General features: G+C 44.5%; 1 protein-coding gene across 1 annotated transcript in view; it reads right to left on the bottom strand.

Moving 5' to 3' along the window:
* Positions 1-20,050, bottom strand: part of LOC146799887 (uncharacterized) — a 235,665-nt gene that overhangs the window by 9,586 nt on the left and 206,029 nt on the right. The window lies entirely within an intron of this gene.

Raw genomic sequence — 20,050 nt, 5'->3', positions numbered from 1 at the left:
AAACACTAAAGAAGGACAGAGAAGGAGGAAAAGCAGGATGTAACAAAATGCTTCATCATTGGACCCCCACCAGAGAGTCAGAGTGCCCCTCCGGTGTGCTACAACGCCTGATTACAGCGGAGCGGGATTTTTGAGTGTTAGGTGCAAGTGGTAGTGCAGTAAGTGGTGTTAAAATAGCCTATACTACTCCTTAATTTATTTTTAATAGGGTAGTATGACTAGAGTAAAAACGGTGCAGAGTGGACGTTGTAACTGATTAAATTGATCAGTTACATCAGTTTTCTTTGTACATTAGGTCGACATGTTTCAGCCTCTGTGAACAAGTAGCGAGGCTTTCCTCAGGACCGTGGACCATGGCGGTATGCGTACGCTTAGGCGCATCCTAACCTATGGCCCAAAAAGGAACCGAACTACTCACGGTTCCCAATAATCACGCCTTCAGGACTTCTGAATGCGCTACCGATCTGTAAAGCAAAACATAACAGTGACATCAAAATAACATATAACACATATGTACGTCAATGCTTATTGTTGTATGTTTCAACCGTCTACTGATTCAGTATGTTCAATAATTAGTGACAAGCTAAATGACCACCAACACCTAATTCACATTTAGGATTTAGGCGAGTTAAATAGCCCAAAAACTACCCATCGTGTGGGTTTTTCTGACGTCAAAAAATGCAACGTGAACTAGTGCATGTAAAGAGTAGACCGACAGTAAGTAGTCTTGGTGACTTAGTAGTCCTATATATAAAACTCCTCAAAATAATTGCCCAAGTGGAAAGGGTGCCTAAAAAACTATGATTAAATAAGACAACCACGGATTTCAAGCTTACGTGGGAGCCGGTGTGAAATTACTGCATAGGTCCTGCCGGGGAACGCTGACACACACTACAATGGCTGGCAGGTGGGAGACAAAAAACGGCGGTCAATGCAGCTCCGTCTCTCAGAGAGACGAGATCTCTCATACTGCCCAAAAGCGTCACACAACACTTACTGTTTAGCTGTCAGACTTCCGCTCAGCCTATGGAGTGCCAGTCATCAGGACCCGTAGCTCAGGGACGTGTTGGCGATGTAAACTTAAATACTGGTGTGCCAAACTCTTCCACCGGGGCGGGACACAGCCTGACTCGGTGACGTCACCGCACGCGGGCGTCAACCAGGTCTGGTGTATGGACCGCTAACCCTGTGGAGGAGTCGGAAGAGATTCTTGTGGCGCATGCGTACACCTTGAACAATGTATGGGTACGCGTTTAGTATATTAAAAAGTTTAGCGTGTGTCAACTTTACACAGAAAAAGGTGAATAAGCAAAGGCCATGTCGGGTGCAATTACAGACCCTTCGTAGAAATGTCATTAAAAAAAAAAAAAAATTATATATCAGGTCGAGCTTTAATCACACAACCCCAGAATTATCAATGCTTGTAAGTGCTAGCAAGATGGTGGGGTCTATACATGATGTGGCCCTGTCACAATGCTATGTAAAGATTGCGGAGATAAAAGGGTCGTAGCCCTTGCAGATGTGTGTCTCTAGTATAGACCATTCAGAAGCATGCATCTTACTTGTGAGTATCGAGGGGCGATGTTGATGCTTTCGATTTGTTACCCAGACGTTTCAGAGGAGGGTTAGTCACTAACAGACCCAGATGATTGAGGTCACTACTCCGCATATAAATTGATTAGCTCTTTAGTAATGATCCCCATGGGATGTTATCGTTCATTCCCTGTTTATGGGTGGCCAGATGATAAATCCAGCGCTGCTCCTTTTCAAAAAGTGCACTGTGTGCGTCCCTGCCTGGCTTGAGTTGCTCTATTATTGTCCAACGCATATCATTAGTACTGTGGCTTCACTGTAGGAAGTGGTCAGTCAGTTTTGTGGTGTTTCTTTTGCACCGGATATTGCTTCGGTGCTCGCAGATTCTCTGCTTCACATTCCTGGTTGTCATATCTACATATCGCAGGTTACAGGGACATGTGATAAGATAAACCACATTGTTTGAGTTGCAGTTTGTGTGTGCCTTTTGTGTCCATGTCTTGTCCTGCTCCAGGCTGAGTGTTTGAGGATGCCCGATCACCTTTGGTAGGCCCCATGTGTTCAGAACCGTGGGGTTATCTGTCGGAGTCGTTCTTCTTGGACGGGTATGGACTAGGCTATCCTTAATACTCCTGGCCCTTTTAAAAGAGGTTTTTCCCACTGTCTCTTTCCAGTTTTCAAGATCTTCCAGTGTTTACTGATAGGTTTTGTGACCGCATTGGAAGCAGTGCTGTAAGTGGTTACTCATGTTAGAGGGACTTCTCCCACTGTCTTTGGGTTATCTTCAAGGAGAACGTCCCGGTGTTGGTTTCGTGCACGTTTGTAACTTTTGGTGAGGATATGTTGGGGGTACCCTCGATCCCGTAGTTTACCAGTCAGTTGGGTGGACTGAGACCGGTAGTCAACGGTATTACTGCAATTTCTCCTAATCCTCAGGTATTGTCCATATGGAAGGTTTTCGCGGAGAGACCTAGGGTGGAAACTAGTGAATGCCAACAAGTTGGTTTTTGAGGTTGGTTTGTAGTATGTCTTTGTGGTAAGTCTTTCTCCCTCAATTTTGATGGTTACATCCAGGAATACCATCTCCTTTCTGTCAAAGTTATGGGTGAACCGTAAGTTGGTATCACAGGTGTTGACCTAAGTAAAGAAGGCCAACAGAACAAAGAAAACGGATGTAACTGATCAATTTAATCAGTTACAACGTCCACCCTGCACCGTTTTTACTCTAGTCATACTAACCTATTATTACATTTCTTTTAAGGAGTAGAATAGGCTATTTTAACACCGCTCACTGCACTACCAATTGCACCCAACACTCAAAAATCCCGCTCCGCTGTAATCAGGCGTCGTAGCACACCGGAGGGGCACTCGGCCTCTCTAGTGGGGGTCCAATGATGAAGCATGTCACCAACTAGGTTGGTGAGTGAGGACCCTTCTAAAAACATGAGTGACTCCGCCCTCTAGCCTTTTCCACCTTGTTGTTTATACTGATTCACGTGTCATTCATACTGGTAGGCCTTTTTAGAGAGTGCTTGGTCTGGAGAAGCACAAACTCAGGATTCAGAACATAACACAGTGGTTCGCATTGGCTTTAACAATAAAAATGTATTTCCACCCAAATAAATCTTTTTAGGATAATGATAGACTGGGAAAAACATAAGTTACTAACTTGTACCATGCAGTTTGAAAGCAGCTCTTTGATGACAGTTTATAGGTCACTGTGCTAGATTACGATTGTCCCTTTTGAATTGCACAGTGACAAAAGAATCTCTGTGACAAAAGCAGTAACCCACTGACCTATGCACATAAAATACAGTTTTTTTAAATGCATGGTACACGTTCTTTGTAGTAGGCATATTAACCCTCTGTGCTACATTAGATAAGTTAAAGCTGCCACTGGACAAGACTCATCTCTCTCCAGCAGGTACATTAATCACTTGCATTTTCTTGACACTTTTATTGTTGCTCGAAAACTGCTAATTTTACAAGAACTTTGCAGTGCTTTTAAAACTGCTGCCTGCGGACCCCCTGGAAATGTGCCACGGACCCCTGGGGGTCCGCGGACCACAATTTGGAAAACACTGGCCTAACACATCTGACCAAGTACATTTCAGCAAATGGAGAAGCGGCCCTAACATCAATAACAGTATGGAAAGCGTTACACTGGATGACCCCCACTCAGACATCCCACATAGACGGCGGTCACCCAGCCACTCAGACAACCTACATAGAAGTAGGTTACGCAGCCCTATAAGCCACGCTAGGGCCCTTCGACGTCTGTCACTGAAAGTAGAGCAAATGAAAGACACATTTACCAACATGCTCAGTAACTTAGACCACCAGGTACTACCAAGTGAGGCAAGGACAGACATCGGCTCACAAGCACTACTGCAGACACACGCTTCAGGGGATAAACAGGGTGTCACAACACAGCAAAGCAATGAGGCCCCCCCATCCCTCTGAAGCCACTGCTTCAAAAATGATCCAGAGAGCTGCGACAACGAGCCAGGTCAATCTCTCCACACCGGGAAACACCACTGGATTTCAATGTCAGGCATGGCCGTCAGCACCAACATATGCACTTGACTCGCGCTCTGCGCCCACGCTCACTCCCATGCGCACAATGTCACTAAGGGACTCTCAAGGTGCACAGGAACAAGCAGTAAGGAGGAAGAGTAGACAAACCGAGGTGGAAGGCCTGAGAGTTTTGGGGACACACGGGCGGCCAGATGACATATCATATGATGTCTTAGGCATAGCCTCTCTGCACGATACCAGACTAAACAACACCCATAACATGCGTCTCAGTAGACGGTATACACCACAGTGTAAGGACATGACACCTAAAGAGATAGTAACCATAGGGGAAGGCTCAAACTTTTATGTCAATCCCTTCGTGGACGATTTGGCAGGCTGGACGGAGAGCTTAGCACCACAAATGCTCCTGTGGCCATGAAAAGGGTCTTTTGAGCCCCAACATATGGTGACAGCAGAAGAATGTATCCTATATGGGGCAGGAGATGAAGATTTGGACTGTGGCTATATCGGAGCAAGTTTGAAGATCTTGTAGAAATAGGCCCGCCAATACGATCATACACGGCCAACAGCGGCAGGCACAAGGATGACACGTCAGATGCCACTATTGTTCAAAAATGCCAATGATCCCCCCATTTATGTTCCATGGTCACAAATGGACAAAGACAATCTGAAAAAACAACTCCCACCACTCAGAGGGCGCTAGGAAATGGATAGCTGCCTTTGAAAAACACACTGCAGGTGTTAATTTAGGGATAGGGGATGTGAAAAGTCTGCTTATCTCCCTGATTGGAGAGGACGCGGAAGATATATTCACATATGTCCACAACAAGATTACAATCACAGGCACAAATTATGATGGGGAACGCATTTAACACAATAAGAGAACGTGTGTGGTCTCAATTGCGCAGGAAATTTCCAGATGTTCCAGACATAGGGTCTTTAATGTCACAGACAATGCAACTGAATGAGGATCCCGCACAATACATTTCCAGAATGAAGGAAAAATGGCACCAGGAGTTAGGGTAAACATGGGATGCAACAGGAGGAAACTGTAGGTTCTTTTATCATACAGTCAAGAAGGGACTGCCCACTGCGGTACATGACAGATTAGATGGCATTGTAGCAATGAAATGTAAACCATGGTCTGAAATACAACATCATATTATTCACTTCTGTCAAAAGCAGCAGGAACAGGACCGGAGTAGACTATTGGCGATTGAAAATGCAGCCGCCAAATTAGTGCAGCAGAAACTGAACAAGAAAAAAGATGTTCTTGACTCAGTCATGCTTACCTCCCCAGTGAATCAGATGACTGCGGTTACGGGATTTCCACAGGATGCCCTCAATGCATTGGCAGGTAACACACAGGGAGGTGCCCCATACATACAAGCACAGCCCCTCTATATAGTGCCCTAACAGCAGCCATTCTATGGTGACCAACACATCAGACCTAGAAATACAGGGATGCAGAGGTAGAGGACTGGGCCAACAAAGGGCAGCACAACAGCCAGGTCCACCAACATGCTTCTACTGTCAGAAACCAGGACACTTCAGAAGAGATTGTCTCACCAAAATGCAAGATGAGGCAAAAAGGGGGGGGGGGGGGGGGGGGGTCAGAGGACACCAACAAAGGCCCCCCACCCAGTACCAGCAGCTAACACAACCACCGGTAGCTCAGCCCCAAATAATATATTCTTATCTCCCACCAGCACAGCAACAGCCCATGCAGCAGCAATTACAACTGCAGGCCCCTACAATGACAAGTGCAAGCTCAACCGCAAGTGCAGCAGCCACAAACACCTGTATATCAAATGATGCCTCAAGCACAAACATTTGTACCTCAGGGAGGCACAGTGATACCTCCCAACAATTTATTCACGCAGGGCACCATCCAGCAGTACCAGACTGGAAGGTATACCGGTAAGGACATCCCACAGACAACTCTTGTGTGCTCAGTATGGTCGTACACTACCGATGTTAGGGAGGTTCCCATTCTGTTGGTAACGATAAACAACAAAATGTACAGCTTTCTCATTGAAACAGGTGCTACGTATTCCTGTATTACAGGAGGAGCACTTCCAATTTCAAATCAGATAGCGGCCACACAGGGGTTCTCTGGGGCTATAGCTAGGGTCCCTTTCACCAGTACCAATACAAGTAGGAGGGAAATGCATGGAACAAAGTCACCTCTACTCACCACGGTCCCCAGTGAATCCTCCTGGGCCTCAAGGCAAAGCTAAACATGACAATCCACTTTGACGAAAATGCCACAATGATTTGCTCAATTCCAGGTACCCCTTTGGCCAGAATGATGACAGTCACTGTGGACTCCTCCTTAAAAGATCAAACAAGAGCCCGTCCATTGGAAGAACAAGCGTTCTCCACTGCGGTGCACATCATAGTTGCAACCACACCAGAACTGCACGGCGACTTGTCCAACTTTCAAAAGAGTTTCTCTTTTGTCCACAGGCGCAACACTCCCAAATGCCCGACAAACACATGATTCTAGACATTCATGCTCTTGAAGTCGCACCTACATATGGGGCCTTCCTGGCCATTGACAATGACGCACACACCTGGGCTTGCGTCATCTTTATTGAACCTGGACAATTGATTAGAGACATTTCAGATGCCCAACTGTTTGGCTCTCCAGATGACTATCTAAAAAGTGAAATTGTCTACATGAATGAAGTCCCCCTCTCAGTGACAGTAGAATTAAGAACACCAACTCCAGCCACACAAGTAGATACCATACGTGATGCTCACCTAGCACAGGTTCCCCGCAACCTTTGGACCAGCAGTCCAAATGACGTAGGTCTCATTCGATCTGCTGCACCATTTAAGATAACACTCAAGCAGGGCGCCATATTACCGAGAGGGCGCCAGTACCCCTTGTCCAAGGAAGCAGAGGAGGGTTTGGCCCCCACTATACAAGCATTACTAGATCAGGGAGTAATATACCCCTGTGTCTCGCCTTGCCACACCTGTCTGTTTCCGGGGAAGAAAGGTAAGACCAACCAATGGCATTTGGTTCATGATTTGCGTCCCCTTAACAGCATTGTGGTCCCAGAGTTTCCAATTGTCCCGGACTCCTCAGTAATCCTTATGAATATTCCTCCAGACACGGAATATTTTTCCGTCATTGACCTGAAAAATGCTTTTTCCAGTGTCCCTCTACATCCCGATAGCCAATACCTACTGGCTTTTACATTCCGTAATGTGCAAATGACGTACAAAAGGTTAGCACAAGGCTATTGTGAATCCCCCAGCGTTTTTAACAGAGTTGTCAAAGATGATTTGTCAAACTTCCAATGTGACAGCACCCTGCTACAATATATCCATGACATATTGCTGTGCAGCACCACAGAGCAGCAATGTAGAAACGGTACAATAGCCTTGCTCACAACTTCAGCACAGAGAGGATACAAGGTTGACAAACAGAAACTTAAATACTGCCAGAGAGAAGTACACTATCTGGGACAGTTGCTCTCAGCATCAGGAAGGAGAGTCACCCCAGATAGAATTGAGGCGATATGATGCACCCCTGCACTTCAAACATTCATGGACATGCAGAAATTCCTAGGATTAGTGAACTATGTGCGTCAGTGGGTCTTTGACTTCTCTACGATCACTGCTCCACTGCTCAAAGCTGTTAAATGGCCAAAGACAGACATAACAAGTTAGATTTGACACCTGAGATGAGAACAGCCTTCACGCAATTAAAGGATGAGATTACAAATGCACCAGTGATAGGGTCGCCCGACTACACCAAAGAATTCTACCTGTTCACCCACTGCGATGGACAAGTTATGACGCCTGTCCTCACCCAAAAGTACCCCATGGGCCACAAGCCTATCACCTACTTTAGTGGTATGTTATATTCTGTAATGAGAGGACATTACCCATGTGAACAAGCATTGGCTGCGGCAGCATTTGCTGTTGACAAGAGCACCCCATAGTCATGGGTTCTCCACTCACACTGTACACTGAGCATGCTGTCTTTGCAATAATACAGAAAGCTAAAACCACACTTACCACACAAATAGTGTCAGGTTATGAAGTCATCTTGTCGTTGCCCTCCCTGAAAGTTGTCAAATGCCACACAGTAAATCCTGCCATGTTCTTCACCCACCTCATTGCCACTGCAGACGATGACCCTCACGATTGTGCCACATACTGCCCGATGAGTCACGAACAGCAAAAGAGGACCCATTGCCAGACAGTTCAGTATACTTTGTTGATGGCTCATCTACCATTGATCAAGATACAGGGATCAGATACACAGGAGCTGCAGTGGTTAGAGCACAACAAAATGACTCCTCTGACTCCCTAGATATTATACAGCAAATAACATTACCATCACATTATTCAGCACAAGCAGCAGAAATGGTGGCATTGATTGCCGCTTTGAAAAGTGGAACGGACACACGCATCACGGTGTAGTCAGACTCCGTATATGTCACCACGACAACACATTCCAGCATTTTGCGATGGAAAAGGCGTGGGGTTCCTCAAATCAGATGGTATGCCTGTCATGCACAGACAGTTGCTCGAAGAACTAATAGATGCACTGACACTGCCAGCTGAGGTAGCTGTAGTAAAATGCACAGCACTCACCAATGGCCAAGACTTTGTCTCCAGAGGCAACGAACTGGCAGACTGGGCAGCTAAAGCCGCTGCCAGGATACTCCCTCCTGCACTACCACCTCCACCAGAACAATTACCAGAGAGACACCAGAACAATCACCAGAGAGACAACAGGCCCCCCATCTTGCTTGCCCAACATGTACCTATAACGGCACAGCAGCACAAAGACACTGCAGAGAATGACACCCCTGATGTAACACTCCCATACATTATTGACAATACACAACAATATGACCGTATTGCTACTACTGGGCCTGCGGAGAATGCCTCTACCTCCAACTGCCTCCTCAATGGAATGGCCTTTGCACCTTGGTGAGCCTGCATGGAGTGCACCTGGTCGTCCCAGCCACCAATGTTTCCCACATCCATTTGCACCCGATGACTGGCGACATCACCTTCCTCCATCGTCACCGGCGAGCAGCCGAATATTTTGCCAATACCCCCTTATAAAGAAATCCCTCAAGAATTCCGCCTGTTCAACGATGCTCAGCAGTTCTTCGGGGGCCTTGTTCCACTGTTTCAGACAGGAGCAAATGCACGATGGATCGAGGTCACCTGCTATGAAGCCATGAAGGCTATTAACAGCACAAGGGATGTACTGAATGCTATCAAGGAAGAACTACGCCCCTTGAGACTCATGGTTCTAGAGCACCGCTATGTTCTAGACATGCTGACAGCAATGGAGGGTGGAGTATGCCACAGGATCAGCAAATCCTGCTGCACGTTTGTGCCGGCAAACAATGCGGGAAATTGATCTATCACAAAGGCCATTGTGGAGTTGACAAACTTAGGAATAAAGATGGCCAAAGAGGGAGGCGCTCCGGCAGACATTACCCCAGACTGGTTCGAACTTGGCTGGATGGCCTCATGGCTGACAGCCATCCTAAAATTGATTGTGCTAATAATAGCAGTATTTGTTGCTACTGTGTTGGGTCATACAGATAGTGTCTCAATGTGTAAAAAGATTCAGCACTAAAGTGGTAGGAATGAATTATGCAAATACAGGGACTCACAGGAAGTATGCAAATACTGGGATTTACAGGAAAACAATACATGAGGAACATGCACCAGAGGATGGGGATGGGCTAACACGCTTAGAGATAGTTAAATTACAACACCTGCCTCTCACTCATTGCAAACCACCACTGAAGTTGACATATCTACAGCTCCCCCTCTGCCCCCTGGCAGATATGCAATTAGGGACAACCCTGTCATTAACAACTATGAATGCTTGAAGGAGAATATGTTGAATTAAGGACCCAACAGCATGGCGAATATAAGTGTTCCTACATTAATGATACGCCCTGGATGCCCCAACATGGTGAAGGGCTTGCCAAATACGGTGTACGAATGTTGTTTAAGAATGAACAAGAGGAGGGAAATGAAGCATGGTCTAGTTTTACTATGTAGTAATGCCCCAGGCCCATTCTGTCCACACCTGAAACATGAGGCCCTGACAAGGTCCCAGCATACTGAGTTACTGTTAAGTTGACCATACAGTCTCCGGTTACTCTCTTAAAATAGTAGGCCCTGTGCTGAGCCTCTCGGATTAAAAAAGCACAAGACCGCTCCTCAGCGAGGTCCCAGCTCCCCAGGGCCTCCGCTCCCTCATTGCATCTACCGTGCACTTCTGTTCTCATGTCTCGAAATATATAAAAACCACAAGAACACGGAACATGTCGACCACACGAACAGGGAACTCCTTTAGCTGAGAAGAACACGTTGGGGTGGTGTGATGGTCAGTTGAGATATCTTGATTTCTTTATATTATTGCCATCTAGCTCACTTTTAAAAGTAACAAGACACGCACATGGCCTGAGAAGGTGGCCGATAACCTTTCTATCAATCAATCAAAGTAGCTTTATTTCGATAAAAAACTATCTTAAAAAGCATTACAGCAATAAAAACACAACAAAGTTAATTAAGACCTATAAAAACAAACAATAAGTAACTAAAAAAGGTCGAATCAAGGGACCATTATTAAGCTATTAGTAAAAGCCTTTTTGCCTTGATAAGCCATGCCCAGCTTAAGTATTTGGCTAAGCCACAAACATACAGCGGCCGGGTATCTGAGCTCAAAATTCGCAGGGCGACGCTGCATAGTCGAGTACCCAACTCCCTGCACAGTGGCTTTAGCCACCTAGCGCGGGGCGCTTTGTAGGCAGGGCATACAAACAAAAAATGGGGAATCGACTCTGTCTTCAACAGAAAGGACAGTAGGGTGTGGTTTGGGCCGGAGGTTTCCACCGGGCGGTCAATATTCTCACCGGCAACACACCAATTCTGAACTTGAAAAACAGGGCTCTATCCCTGGAGATTGTAATAAGGTCCAAGTAAAGTTCTCGAACTGCCACATCCTTTACAAGCAAAAAATCCCTGGAGGCATGGCACAGGTTAAGATCGGTATTTCTTTTACTTGTTACCCAAGACCAGTATAAGTTCTTCAAGACTGCTTTGGGGGGGGGCAGACCGAGAGTGCCAAGCCCCCTCAAGACCAAGATCTGTCAGCAAGCTTTTCACGTCCCTTAGCCACCTTATTTTTGCCCATCCAGACAAGCCTAAAATCTCCTTTAACCCCTCGGCATAACTGGCCAGTTCCGGAACCCTCCACAGGCGAGCCCACAGCAAGAGAGGACGCAGCCTGGCCTGGTCCTGGATGGAACGACACCCCTTGTCCAACAGAAGGGGAAGAGTGGGAGTGCTCTTAGGAAGGGACATCAAGCCCCTTAGAAAGTTATTCTCTGAGCACACCAACTGGCTCATATTCTGAGCGCCCCATAGCTCCGCTCCATAGAGCGCCGCACTAACGCCTCTAGCAGTATAAATGTCGAGTACCGGGGCGATAGGTTTCATAGAGGATGCCTTCTGCTCCTTCAGAAGAGCTCCCACCACCCTTTTATGGCTTAAGGTCATTTTGTAGAGGTGACTGTCCCACTTCATATTATCAAGGAGGCGTATGCCCAAATAATCAAATTCCTTGACCCTTTCCAAAGAAGCCATGTTAAGCACTGGAGGCCGTCCAAGTTTTTTGGGGGGGGTTCAAAACAAGGAACTTGGTTTTGCCAGTGTTGATCTTTAACCCTGTTAGCTCGCAGAATTGATCAAAGCCATCCAAGAGATTCTGTAAGCCAGCCGCGGTCTTGGAAATTAGCAGGGTATCATCAGCGAATAGTAGGGTTGGGATCTTCCTCCCTGTCAAGGATGGTGTATCAGCTGGGATATTAAGGAGATGGTCCACTACCCCATTTACATAAAGTGAGAAGAGGGTGAAAGCGAGGACGCACCCCTGACGCACACCTCTGCTAACTTTAATACGAGCAGTCCTTTGTCCCTGGGTTCCCCACCTCACCTGCGCGAAGTTGTTCTCATGGAGTTTTATTATTCGACACAGTAGGTACGGGGCATGCCTAGTTTTGCCAAGATCCGCCACAGGCGCTCCCGGGGTACTAGGTCAAAGGCAGTCCGCAGGTCAATAAATGCCAGATACAGACTGCCTTTGCCTATCACTACCACCTTCCAGTAAAGCATCAACAGTCGAAATGACTGTTCGATGGTCCCGGTGCCAGCCCTGAAGCCTGCTTGGAAGTCAGACAATATTTTATTCTCTTCTACCCATTGAAGAACCCTACTCAGAATTACTTTCCCTGCCACTTTTTGGGATGAGTCTATCAAGCTTATGGGGCGATAGTTAGTTGGATCATCCCGGGACCCTTTCTTAAAGATCGGGACGACCTCTGCACCCATCCATGACTCTGGGGGGTTCTTATTGCTTCCTTGCTTAATGCATCTAGGCTAGAAGCTTCATTCCCACTCTCCCGAATTAAGGCGGAACAGGTCCCCAGGCAAACCATCCGGCCCTGCAGCTTTCAACGGGACAAGGGATTTAATAGAGTGTTCAACCTCCCTAGCTGTGAAGAGGACATCCGCCCCTGGGTCATGACAACCAAAAATGGGTGGGACAAAAGGGTCTAGTTCATCCTCCATGTTCACGGTGTAGAGAGAAGAAAAGTGCTCAAACCAGGACTCCTCAGAGATGTTACAAGTAATGAGCAAATCTATGGGCCTGTGTTTGGCTCCAATTACGTTCCAAAAACCCCTAGGATTTTTCTCTGCACTTGCAGATTTCAGGTCGCTCCAGAACTTGTCCTCCCAGTCTCTCTTTGCGACCTGTTGTGCTGACCTGTACTTCTTCCACGCGGCCGCAACTAACCCTCCGTCCCCTTTCTTCACTGCCATAATTAATTTCCGCTTCGCTTTCCGACAGGGGGCGGAGTACCAGCCAGAGTTACCCTTGGGGCGAGACGCCCTCCGATCGCCGTCCACTCGAGTGGGGATAACAAAAAGATCCCCTATTGATCTGATGGTGCTACTAAATAGGGAGGAAACCTCAACAGCATTTAATGTAACAGCTGATAACCTTGGTAAGATGTTTGACATGATTACCCTTATGCCCGTGACCTTCTCCTCGTCAAGGACAAACTTGTCCCATTTTAACCGCCTCCCGCAATTTGAAGGGCAGACTTCTCCGGTCAACCTTATGACAGGAGGGGTTTCACGACTGATGTTTTTACACCATAAGGGGGTTAGGCTCAAAGAAAGTGGCTTGTGGTCGCTATCCGTAGATGCAACGACCTCCATGTCTACCAAATGAGACCAGAGACGAAAATCTAAGAGGATGTAATCTATCCTAGATGTATGTCCAACCCTATTATAAGTATGTGCCCCGTTCTGATCAGAGATTGATCTCCCATTGGTCGCCCTTAGGCCAAACTCCAGTGTGAGTGCATTCAATTGTAACCTTTCTAGTCTTCCGCTTTTCTATGGCAACGTTTTGTGAAGTGACGCACATTACTCTTGAGAATGTACAAATTGCGGGTATGAATGGCGTTGGTACAACTGACATCAAGACGAGTTTGTGGTCAAACTGTTCTGCATTTAATGGTATAAAAGAAATATCCACCGGTCACTCGTAGGACCACCCCTGCTCCCAGTCACGGCTGTTTGAGTGGTCCCCAGTTAACTGAAATTGAGCTCATTTTAAGTTCTTGTTTTAAGGTTGTGTTATTTTAAAATGTATCTTCGTGTTTTCATTAACCGTGAAATGCATTTTTGTCCTTGCATTTTTGTAACGTATATCTTTCTCATTGCATTTGTTAACCCCTTCTATGCTGCGCAGATTCCGCCGCTGTGCTGACGGAATCTTGCGCGGGCGTGGTCATGACGGAACGGTTCCGTCATGAGCACAGCTCAACCGTGGCTCATGACGGAACCGTTCCGTCATGAGCACCGAAGGGGTTAAAGAATATATCTCTCACATAGTATCCATCAAGAAAAGTATTATTCTCATTCTTGCTTGTATTGGGACTGTGTTCTCTCCAAGGTATTAGGCTGCATTTAAAGTCTCATATTTAAATTGCACATTGTCCGCTCTCTAAGCTGACTTTGATACTATAGCAGCGTTTAACATTGCATATTCCTTCTTACATTATCGAAAAGCATTTCTCTCATTTGCGTTGTTTATCTTAGCCTAATTGCAAATTACATGTTTTGCTCTCCAATTCAAAGTGTAGCATTGACATTTGGTCTTTGCAAAATCTATGATATTTTGTTCTTTAAACATGTGTATTTAATCATTTGCGCCTTAAGTTTTGGCTTCAAATAAATTGTTTAAACTCTTGGTTCAGCTTGCTGCCTAACACACGTATATTTCCTCATTTAGACTGAGCACCCCGGTACAAGTTAAGGTGCCCCAAATCCCCTCTCCAACAAAGCCTAAGCAATCCATCTCCCACATTATCAACTATTTTATTAAATTTTGCAAATTGCCTTCCAATCAACCATGAACCCACAGCTTCCCACATACCAGTCTCTTCCAACTTTTCAGTTTGACATCATAATAACATTTTGAATACATTCACTTATCCTCATGCTGCTAGAAGAACAAACATTCACCACTGCATGCCTTCAACTCACGACAAACGCCACACTCTTTTGCAAGCAGGATGTCTAAAGCGATCCTGTTCCGGATTACCATCACACGGATGGCAATCATCTCTTCATTAATCTTGGTTAATGCACCGGCAGTGTTAGTAGTAAGTCGATCTATCTATGTTGACAACTTTCAAATTTTTACATAATTCAAAGCAACATGAATGGAAGAAATAAACATACCAAACATATCTATCAACACTTGTCTGGGACCACATTCCACTCTTTTCAAGCCATTGTCACTCATTTTTTCAGATGATGCACTCTAGGAAAAAATGTAAGTTAAAACAACTATCCACCTAATTATGCAGCAAAAATAAGCAGTCTTTCCCCAAACAAAATACATCCCGCTATAAAATTTTCACCTTCCATATAATCATCACTAATCACAAAATGACACTGCACTCTCTCCAACCATTTCAAACATTTATGAATTTCAAGGTTTCTAAAGTCTCACACATACAGCTCATTTCTTCAATTCTAAGTCTGGGATGTACTTCTAAAACTTCTATACCTCTCTTCAGCTTCTTTCTGCAACATAGTCTCCCTCCTTTCAGTATTTTTGATAGTCTTCAGTCTTCTCTCATTAAAAACTCTAATAAACTCTGGTTCCACATCATTCATTCTACATACACTCCCCCTCAGTATTATTATTAATAGTATTGGATTTAATTGGTTTACGCTTATTATTAATAACAATAAAACATCATTCCCCATTATTAAGAAATGTATCCAAAGTAAGAGCAACATTTACATCACTACTCTCCAGCAACTCTTGATCATGAAGAACAGAAATAATGACACTACAGCTCAAAGGGTAGGACAGAGGAAGTGGATTGTAGCTCGCTCCGTTTGCAACAGAAGATGGCAAAACATTCAGAATTTCTAAATACTCATTTAACAAATTAGTGCATGTATTTTCAGAAAAATCCCCCCCTAGATAAATCCCTATTTTTTGTAACCTTTTACTCCAAGACACATTTCTATTACGTGACTGGATTTCAGATTTAAGTAGAACTTATCCAAATGAAGTTTGAAGACTAACCAAACTACCCATAAAGCCATTATCATCTTTACACTAAACAACAATTTTGTTTAAAATGTTCCAGTCTCCCCTACAGAAATTATCTGACAGAACAAAACTCAAACATCTCAATTACTACTTATGCATGGAAAAATCAAATATATATAATGCCATTCATTTAAAGCTTCAAACTGTGCACGGCCTAACATTGCATGCCCCAAATATTTAATTGAATCTTTGTTACACTGAAAGTACCGTCTAAAAGAAACTGCAAGCTTTTATCATCAGAAGTGATCTTCTGCCATTTCTTTAAGTAAAGACATGTATTAAGCCCCGAGTTTAATAACATATCAGCTAGGTTGGGCTACCAACACAAGCAACTAACCGATCACAAACCAATTTCAAAACTAGACTGGCAACGTTTTGCTTTTTAACAAGGAAACGATAACCTTGTCTGCCTACCAGCAATCAAACTCCCTACGAACAAAGGAAAACATTAAACTTCAATCCCACCAAGATAGACTCTTGACCAGCAGTATCTGGGAGTCCACTACCCGTGCATGAAGAAATGAATAACACAACCCTGATTAATTCAATCGTCACCTGACCATTAAGGATTTGAAGAACCCCAACATAAAAACCTTTTGTGATGCGGCATACACCTCTATACCTTCAGCAGATAACTATCTCAAGATCTTCAAAAACCACAATAAACCGAAAACCCACAATATTTTTTTATCAGAACAATTTCAATTAGTCATATAATAATTGCACAAAAAAGCACAATCCAAAAGTAAAATGCTAAAAAATGCTACTCAAACTACTGTACTGAAACGCCACATAAAACACAAAACACCAACACCACTCAGCAGGATAATGACTCCCTCACAATCATGCAACTCATGGCGCATAAAAACCCACATAATAAAATCCCACACACAACCTCGTACGCAAGACAACTCACTTCACAAACCTGATTTATTACAATCAAGTCACGGGCAGCTTCAATACGTGCGGGTTCTGCTATGCTCAATTCTAGTCAGAAGTTGGGGAAATCTATTTCTATCAATTTGGGGAGTGCAACTTTTAATTCATAATCTGCATCATATTTACACCAGTTGGCTCTAATCAGTTTGCAGTAAACATCCTCTTCTGCCAGATTCTGTGGGTGCTTTTGCTAAAAAGCAACCAAAAGGCCGATAGGACAGCCCGGGGCCATGTGAGTCTATGCCAGGCAGCAGCCCCACCAAATTGGTTTACGGCATAAGAAAAATTCACAAAGAAAATGATATGGTTAGTCAAATCAAATCAGTATAAACAATAATAATCAAGAGGTTTACTTAAGATCAAACTGTGTGTAAATAAAAAGCAATCCATCAAATAGCTGCACCCAAGGATAAGTCGAAGTTTCAATCAGTCAACAGTCTGACATGGAGTCAGCCTCTAGGAATAGGAGGAACATGCATAGGCATGTATCACAGATGTTTCGTCTTTTATAACAATTCAGCAGTGAAAGACAATCCCGCAGGAATGTGTGCAGTTTCAACGCGGACAGTCCAGGAAAGAAGCATTTCATTAACCAACAGACATTTTAGAATTATTTGTTGGAAACCTAAGCCCACTTTGAAAACCCTCCCAAAATGAATATTAAACTAAGACGTTTAACCTACATACAAGACATATATTCTCATAGTCATCTGCAGAACAGGGAAAGTCCTTGAAACATGTTGGCTTTCAGGAACATCGAAGAACACTAAGAAACAGTGAGAACACCTTGTCGTTCACAGCATTTATAAAAAAACACTTCATTTCAGGAGCACAGAGTGAATGAAGCACAACTTGTCTTCTTGTGCGCCCAGAGAAGGGAGTGCGGAAGACACAGAATGGAAAATGAAAGTGCAGGGGCACTTTTGAAATGCCGAATACAAAACCAGCCCTACTCTATGTGGCGTTTTGAGGCGTAGTTATGCTAACGGAAGTACAGGAAAATATTAGTGTACACACTTCTTTTGCATTCATGAGTATTATATAGGTCTGGTGCCAGCAATTTAGCATTCTATACATTGTGATATCAGCAATGATGATTCTACAGGATGTGTTGCAAGGGATGAGAAGGATTCTATAGGTGAAGTCAGCAATAAGGATTCTCCCAGTTATAGCAATAAGAAGCATTCTTTAGGTTGTGGTGTCAGTGACAAGAATGATTCTGTGTGTTCTGGTGTCATCCATGAGAAGATTTGTATAACAACCTATATGCACTTAACATTTTTTTTTTTAAAGGAAAAGAAAGGGAAAAGAAAAAAAAAAGAGCAAAGATATTATTTATCATATTGGAAATATGACAGGAATTCTATATAGTCTTTTAAATTATCAAGATCGAACAAACCAAAAGCACTTCAGCACGGTCGCACTTCACATTGATTTACTTTTGTACTTCCCAAGAGAGAAGAGAAAGGAAAGTGAGCAGTGCGGGGGGGGAAGGGAGAGAGAAGGAAAGGAAAACCTTTAGCATAGCTTTTCAAAGCACTTCAGCACAAATGCAATTTCCATAAAGGAATAATTGCCTCTTTGCTACAAATTAGTCGGTGTTAGTCTATAAGTGTTAAAACTTGCTTGGTTTTGATTGTGATGATGGCCAGAATCAATTAATGTTTTTTTTGCTTAATAAAAAGAAGAAGATTTCTATAGATTTTTGTGTCAGGAATGAGAGTTCCATATGCTACTGTTGTCCTGGATTAATCGGATTCTATAGGCCGTGATATTAGCAGTGAGAAGGCTCTCCCATCAGCTCTGTCTTTAGGAGCCATTGGTCAGCAGCAGGTTTACTGAGGCTCGCAGATTTCTAGATCAGCTAAAATGAGTAGCCAACTCCCCTCACCAATCCTTGTACTGCTCTCATGCTGTTAACTGGCATGAGAGAAGCACCGGGATTGGAGGGAGAGGCTTCCCTCAGCGCTCCCAAGGGCACTAGAGGCCTGTGCTTGCAGGCACCACACGAGTCTAAGACAGCTGGGTTAGAGAGGTTTAAAGTGCACATGTCTGGCAGGCCATCACAAGACAGCCGGCTAAAGTGACATGCGCACTTTAAACTTAAGTACGCAGCCCACCACTTCTCCCTGCTGCTGCCACTTAGCAGCAATTGCCCAGCTCCGTCCCGTCACTCGGTTCGTAATGCGGCTTTAGTGAAACATAAAATGGTTATAAATCTCCTTGACTTCTCTGGGGCCGTTTTAGTTAGTAGGTGACGCTCTTCTGCCCGAATTGAGGAGCCGCTCCTGTTTTTTAGTCTAGGTGGACACTACTTCCAATGTGGCCAGAGTGTATGTGTGGTTTTGGTGGTTCTTTTCTCTCTCTCTCTCACACACAATCAGAAAAAGTAGTCTTTATGACTACTGGTGAAACTAGTCAGCACTTCAGCAGTAGAGACAGGAGAAGCCACAGGAAGGTCTTCATGAATCTTTAACCGAGGGGGCTGGTACCCAAGCTAGAATTCACTTCAGCAGTAGAGACAGGAGAAGCCACAGGAAGGTCTTCATGAATCTTTAACCAAGGGGCTAGAATTGTTGGGTGAAGCAGGTGTTTTTTAACCACAGGTCTGTTGGTCAACATCTGAAGCCTGGCCAACACTAAGAACTCTTTCAACTTCTAGCCAATTAAGAGTGGGATGTTTTCTGCCCCCATATTTCTGATGATCGATAGGTTTTGAAGCTCTCAGTTGTGGCTTCAGATCGGTTTAGTGCTATCAATGTCTTCAGACACCACTAGGCCATGAAGATGCAAAAATGCCAATGTTAATGGCGGGAAATGAACTGCTGAGGCCCAGTCATTCAGAAACAATGGAGCCGCTTGCGAGATTATAGTTATCAGGCTGGGCAGACATTCTAATAGGATTATGGGTGGATCTATGGCAACTGTTCTTGACTTGTCTAATACTATCTTAGAGATCGCATTGCCTTGATTCTTCCCTTACCAATGATGATGTATTATTGACATCATATTATTCAATGCAAACTTCAGGTCCAAACCTTGCCTGAACGTGGCCAACACATTGTTGACAGATCGGCGGCGGCATGAGTGTCTATCTAGTAATTTGACCCGATCTAGGACATTTGAGTCTGCTTTGAAGCTAGCCATATCCGATCGGCCCAATGTGGACTTCCTTAAGGCTGGCATAATGAGTATTTTATTGAGTCAACTAGGTTCAAGCCAAACCTCAATTGCGGTTAGATGAGGAGCAGGCTGTGTCAACAGACCCCTCCCCGCCATCCCCGTGCCAGAGATGGTGCAGGTAATATAGCAGCCATCTTTTGACTCAAGCGC

This window comes from Triturus cristatus, chromosome 8 (assembly GCF_964204655.1).
Source record: "Triturus cristatus chromosome 8, aTriCri1.1, whole genome shotgun sequence".
Lineage (NCBI taxonomy): Eukaryota > Metazoa > Chordata > Amphibia > Caudata > Salamandridae > Triturus > Triturus cristatus.
This window is presented reverse-complemented; position numbering and strand designations above follow the sequence as displayed.